A 6,986-nucleotide genomic window follows, 5' to 3' on the forward strand; every position below is an offset into this window, starting at 1 on the left:
TTGTAAAGTACATTCAATATTCTATAAAGCTATATCGCACTGGCCACTTGTCCCTCAAATGCGATTTTTGCATTTCTTACTAATCCCCGGCAATAGTATAGTTAATTATTGCACTTACTTGATTACTGAAATGACTTATGACTGCTGCTAATAGGCTTATCGTCAGTATCATAGGACACTGCTTTCCCACAGATTAATTGGAAGTCCGTGAGAAAACACGACCAGTTACTATTATAAACGAAGGTTTCAGCTCAAAGAAAGCCACCAATTGCTGGCAATAGATGTGCGAAAGAATAACTCAACCACGCCTAGACCAAAAGCTGCGGTTTCAAAGTTCTTTTTGGAGCGGTTTTTCCTATTCTTTTCTTGTGATATTTGGTTTCGAATTGGCGACTGAAATTAACACCGGACCTTCTATACAATTTTGAAAACCCAGACACATTGAGCGGAACTGCGGCATGGGATAGAATGCCGCTCGCCTAAATGTGTAATAAACCTGTGTAAAAAAGTGAAAAACCTTCAAAATCCCCGAAACCGCCTTTGTTTTTGGCCATTTTTTGTGTTCAAAATCGTTTGTCGCGTTAACAAGATATTTGTGAGAACCGCGGGGACATTTTTGTCACCTCAACAACCTTGATTGATCACAATATTTCGATTCGACTTAATGCCGTCATAGCATTTTCTTTTTGCAGCAAAAGCACTACACTTTTAGAGGTTGTGTGTTTTGAAGGAAACAACAGTTATGACTAAATTAAACGCAATTTCATGCATATCTACTGATATATGGAAATATTTTTGTATTAGCATTAGCAATCGACTGCTTACTAGGATAAAACTGGCTGTTGAGTGAATTTCCCAGGGCTATAGGTTAAGGCCAAACACGTGTGTAAGCGTTAAAGTACAAATAAAGTTAAACAAGAATCGAAATCGGATATTAAGAGAGTGGTCGAAAAGGTGACAAAAAGGTAAAAAGTCAATCGTGAAATTTGGGGATTTGAAGGCGGCACGTGCGCCCAGTCAGGCGTGTCACCTGTTCAGACGTCTGCCAATCGATTAAATTAGTCTGCAAACAGAAAAACTTCAGTTTACCGATACTAACGTTTTTTTTGCAAAGTTTTTAAGGATAAATTTTGGCACAAACAAGCAGAAGCTTTATAAGGTCCTGCTGCCTTTGTTACTGACAAATTGCGAGGTTATGGGGTTCATACCACACTGGGACCGCGGATGGTAAAGCAACGGGGTTTTCTTTTATTTTCCGCCAAGGGAAAATTCTCCGGGCTGACCTAACTGTATTATGGTCACAGACGGACGCATGAGACATGGAGAGTCAAACGTAGGCCAGCAGTCCCCTAAGGAACCCAATCTCAGGTTTGGCTTTGCTACTGGCGCCCGTCACAACTAGGCGATATAATAATAGTTTTAATTATTGTAGAATAAACTTAACTTTTATGTATACGTTATACGGTTATTAGCTTAATGTTAATCGAACGCTGAATAGCAAATCACTAACAAGTCATATCGCATTGGTATTAAGCTGAAGAAACTTATTTCAATTCATTCGTTATAATAGCGATTGAAACACAATTGGCCTATTTAATCGCCTTGTGCAATTACTGTAAGCTACTTTCATAGGTCCGGGGCCATACATTCGCTTATACATGTACCACAGCACAGCCTACACCGATCAAACACACAAAGCAACGCATCTTTTGCGAATATCACTCTATGTTTAGCCTTTTTAACTTATGCTGTTGGTGTTTGTTACAAATTTTAAACAATACTTATAGCAGTTAGCAGCTAACTTTGCTCGTAAAAACATCTAAATTTTGTACCTTATTGCGCTGTATATTAACAAAGTGGTTTTTTCAATCAATTGGAATAATCATTGTTTTTATAGTTAACTTTGTTATTACAAAAACCCTGCTGTAATAAATCTTCAAAACACAAAAAGCTGCCCACAAGATAGCTGCCTTAGACATTCTCTGCTAGCATCTGCCACACTGAAGACAACAAACTTTCATTTTGATTGAATAATCTAACCAATAATAACTAATGATATCGAACGAACATCTAACCAATAATATTTACGCGTGCCGCTTCGTTCCTTGCCTATAGCAGGCTACTTTCTCTTCCTCGGATAAACATAGTTTGACTCCATTCAAAATGGTCGACTCTGAGTATGAAGCGATCTTTTTAATGCAGAAAGAAACTTGACCGATTAAAAAGTTTTTATAAGTAAAAATAACTCGCATGAAATCTAACTTAATTTTTAATTTTAATTTGTAGGATAATTTACCTACGTTTTTACGTAAAATAGTACGCCGTCTGAAATGCTCCTGCCGTACAACAAGGAATGTTAAGTCTTTCAAAAGGCGAAAACTAATCCTCAATTTATCTTACGAATTTACTCATTTTGTTCTGGCTGGGAAATTCGGAAGCATTCTTAATGGGCTGTAAATAAGAGAGTTCTATGTCCGTGAATCACAACAGCAAGCCTGAAACATCACACAGTCACCGGATTAATCACGTAATAAGCGTCAATCGCACCGTCGCCATTTTGAAGTTTTTAACCCGCGAAAATATATGGGAAATATGCGGTATTGCTGTGGCTATTGCCAACATTTTTGCTAAAGCACGGGCAAGCGGTTCATACTTATGTCATAATGCACGATATAATAAAGATAATTAATTTTGACACAATAGGAATTCGCGCGTTTACTAATGCTAATGCTAATCGACTCACTTAAATCAAAGTTAGCATGCAGACCCTATTCTTACAGCAACGTCCTCCATCTGCAGCTTATGAAACATTGCAACTACAAATTACGGTGTTCCAAACTATATAGCTTTGATTTTATAAGTGGTTTATCGTTTCCGGTGAGCAACTTTTGCCATATTTAGTTATACTCGTATAAGACTTGACATGAGTTTTGGCAAGAACTGTACGGTAATGCTTTTCTTCAAAAATGGGAAAGAGCATAAAGCTGCTTGCAATGTAAAGTCGGCATTTTTCATTTCCTCTCATTTTTGGCAGGTTCTGCTCATAATGATCTCACCGCTAGAAGAAAATATAAGTTGTATCGCAGATTTTTCAACTCTTCAACTTTCTTCGAAAGCATATCTGGTTTCAAAAAATGTTACGTTTTAAAAATCGATCGCTACCTTGAAGATGTAACGTAGCGTAGGGTGACCACGCTACACTAAACGCTTGAGCAAGACAACAGAATTTAGCAAAACCGACATTTTTTCGCTACGATCACTGAAATTCCCTTCTCTCTTTCGCTGTCCTGTCGTTCTTCGTCGAACGGAAAAAAAGCTGACAACGGTTTGCCCTAGGTTGCCCACTACCTGGCAGATATTCCTGGAATATTCTGTTGTAATGGCATTACGAAACTTGGCCCTTGTACACGCTTGTTTTTGCGTAACCATAATACGAGATAGTTGTCACTGCTGCCATCTGTAGTACTTCTGGGGTGATGTCAATTCTAATTATATATTTATTTCTGGTCCAAACTTCGATCCAGCCCTGCGCGTTCGCAAAATATACTTTGTGTTATTCAGAGCCCTTTCGTATGTTATGATAAGTTTAGCCTGGCTATTTCCGCAGACTCTTTATTTCATCAGAGCTGAAATAATTAAACTTTTCCGGTAACGTCTAGAAAGACGACCAAGTGATTTTTGGTACTTCCTATGTATTGCGTGCGCGTTTGAGAAGCTGCAACATAACATCGTCCATCGATTACTCATTCGTTTGCCGACCTATACAGCGCGCACCAAAAAAAGACATTGGCACTACATGAGTACATACAGATTATTATAGAACAAAACGACAATATTTGACCCTAATTGCGATTTTCAATGCGTTTTACATTCAGAATAAAGGTTTCCACGACTCTTTATCCAGCTACACAGAATTTGGTTTCTTCAAAGGCGGTTTTCACGAAAAATAATCAAGAGAATCGTCGCCGAAATGCATGCTTTTGACAAAATGGCAAAATGTCAAACTTATTTTAAGTGCATCGGTCCAAACTGATCATGAAAATTCCGCCAACTATTAAATAGCATTGATCAAAGCGAAGCCTGACCACGCTCGATTACGTCATGTGACGTCATAAGCGGTAACAAAACGTGATAGACATTGTTCGGCAAGTGTTCGATGTTATGCCTAATATGACAATTTTTGAACAAATCAACCTTCTCTGAACGCACCCTAAGTACCTCATCTGCAAAAGGTTCCAGCGATGAGACATTTTTGTCAATCCAGTAAGAAATTAATATGTTTTTCCTATCAGCACAAAAATAGCGTCATTTTTCAAAAATAGTTTTTGCCTTTCGTATGAAAATATTCCCTTTCGCACCAAGTTATTAAAATTGCATTTAAATTGTGCTAAAAAATTTCAAACGTGATTTAAAATAGTAACAAGTACAAATCGGCTATAAATATTCGCTACAAATATACGAAAAGGACGTATTAGCTTTCCTTGTGATCTTCATGTCGTCGAAACGCAACTGACATAATCCATATGATTTTGCAAAGCGAGTTTCGCTTGTCAAGTAATGCAGTTTAATATTCTACGTAAGTAAACTTTTAAGAAAGTCTGAGTGTGTTAAGTCATCATATGACCACTCGGAATTTTCTGAAATTGCAATCATACTGTACAAGTATCACGAACAAATTGGCAAGATCATTCCATTCATGGAAGGAAAAGTATTTTTATATTACTCCCATTTATTCGGCCGATATAAAAATACCGTGGTCGCGTGATAGAAAATTTTATAGCCTGGCACGACAATGACTTTGCATAAGAGCGCTGCTGCGGGCCCCAGAATTGCAAAACGCAATGTATTGGCAATTTGCAAACTTTGTAAGTTAAAAATTTGTTTCACGTTGTTCTTCAAATTCCGCTAGCAACTTTCTTTTTCGTCAGTTGTCCCGTTTTTTGAGCCAAACTGTGTAAACGATATCTTGTTTAACTATACGTAACTCACTCGGGAAATATTAATTTACGGAACCTTACCATGGAATGAATTACCTTTCCTCACGCAGAACACAGCTCCACCCTTGGGACGTGGCCTGGTGGGATACTTAACTGCCAAAGGATGCCTCCACTTTACAGATCTCATCATTTTTTGTTTGTTAACGAGGACGCTGTTATCGCTGAATTCCGTGAATACAATTCACTCTGGGGGCATTTCAGTTTAACCTAATGTGTAGCTTGTGTAGATTACGGAATTTTTTCAGCGTGAGGCAAAAGGTTTTTAGGACTTTTAACTGTTGCAAAACTAAGTCTGGCTACAACTGACAACAAATATAAGCTAAACAAAGCATGGTTAATTAATCCTTAATTTTTTTTATACACTATTCTACTGTATATAATCGGAGAGTTGAAATCACACCATGACTATAAATAACAGCTTGACCGAATCTACCTGCATTATGACGGCTATATGAATTTCCGTACTGTAAATTCCCGCGTTTATATTACAAAATAGAAGAGAGGGTTCTGTAATCGATCGGTTTGGGCAGGTAATTAATTTGATACAGATGTTTTTGCTTTTTTACGAGACGTCAGGGCACCCGTCGCCTTAGCGAAGAGTGTCGAGAGCCGGGATCAACGCACAATATGGCGACTTTTTTCAATCATACTTACATTGAAACGATCCCGTAATCGGATTTTCAACATAATTATCCCATTGATTTGAATATGTTTTACGCGTTTCTCGACACGTTTTTCACTCGCTCCGATTCGTTACAGTATAAGCTATATAAGCACAAAAATGCACTGTTTTCTATCTTACAATATCGACTTATATGGTTATCTGACTAATGGATTGTTACACAATTCGTTATAAATGAATATAGTTTGAAAACAATTTTTAACTGATGCTAAAACTACACATAAGGGAAAAATGGCATCAAAAATGTATTTAGAAATTGGGATGTAATTAAACTGATCTAAAATAGTAGTCAAATACAGTAGGCCTATAATCTTCACCAACTAGCCAAATTAATTAAGTATTACTTTGAAAATACCTTTAAAAATCAAATTACTTTCGCATTACTGCATTCTAGGAGGTTCGATCATCACATCAGACGTTTATTTCGCTACGAAAATCCTCACATTCTTTTAATGCAAGTTGTGTTTGGCCGCCTTGTAACGATTGCCGATAACAGATTGTCATAGTATTGCCAATAATTGACAAATAAAATATCCTCATTGTCTACGTAAGCGGCGATAACGTTGCATTAAAGCGAGAATTATTAATTCAACAAAGTATCTATGACTGATGAAATGCACGATCCCTATTGCTGCACGAAGAAATTTATTTGCAGAAACTTTGTTTTTTCTGCAAGACGGAAATTCTTCGAAAAACATTTCCGATTAGTTCCCTTTTCAAGTTTTGCCCTCACGCGAACATACGTAAATGCGACGATTTTTGCAGCGGGTTTGGTATTTGCATCCAAACTTATGCGTTAACTTCTTGGAACTACGCTGTTTCAGAACTCAAAACGTGAATTCTCTTACGTAAGTGTTTAATGTGATTTTATTTAACCTATTTCTGTTGTCGTCAAAGGCCCATGCATTGGAATTGGAGCTCATACGAAATCTCGTGAAAAACTTGCAATGGCTAGCAATGTTTTACAGTCCAGGGAATTACAGTATTTCTCAAAAGCTGTATTTCTAAAGAAATATGACAGCATTATTCCATTTTCAAAAAGAACCAAAACAAAACATACATTTTTGTGCTGTCTACGCATGGCAGCTAACTAGTGTAAATTTTTTCAACTAAAATACTCAGTGGTTAGACAGTTTTAGTAAATGTTTAAACTAAATTTTTTCAACAATATCTTGTGGTTGTTTTTTAAAGGCCTAAGAACCGTCGCAAAAATGACTTGTAAATTAACGCAGTTTCTACAATTTACTTAGATTTGCGTCTTGCCAAGGCAAGAGTTCTGTTAAGTTTATAAAAATAACATACTCAGC

The sequence above is a fragment of the Clavelina lepadiformis genome, chromosome 2, assembly GCF_947623445.1.
Source record: "Clavelina lepadiformis chromosome 2, kaClaLepa1.1, whole genome shotgun sequence".
Classification (NCBI taxonomy): Eukaryota; Metazoa; Chordata; class Ascidiacea; order Aplousobranchia; family Clavelinidae; genus Clavelina; species Clavelina lepadiformis.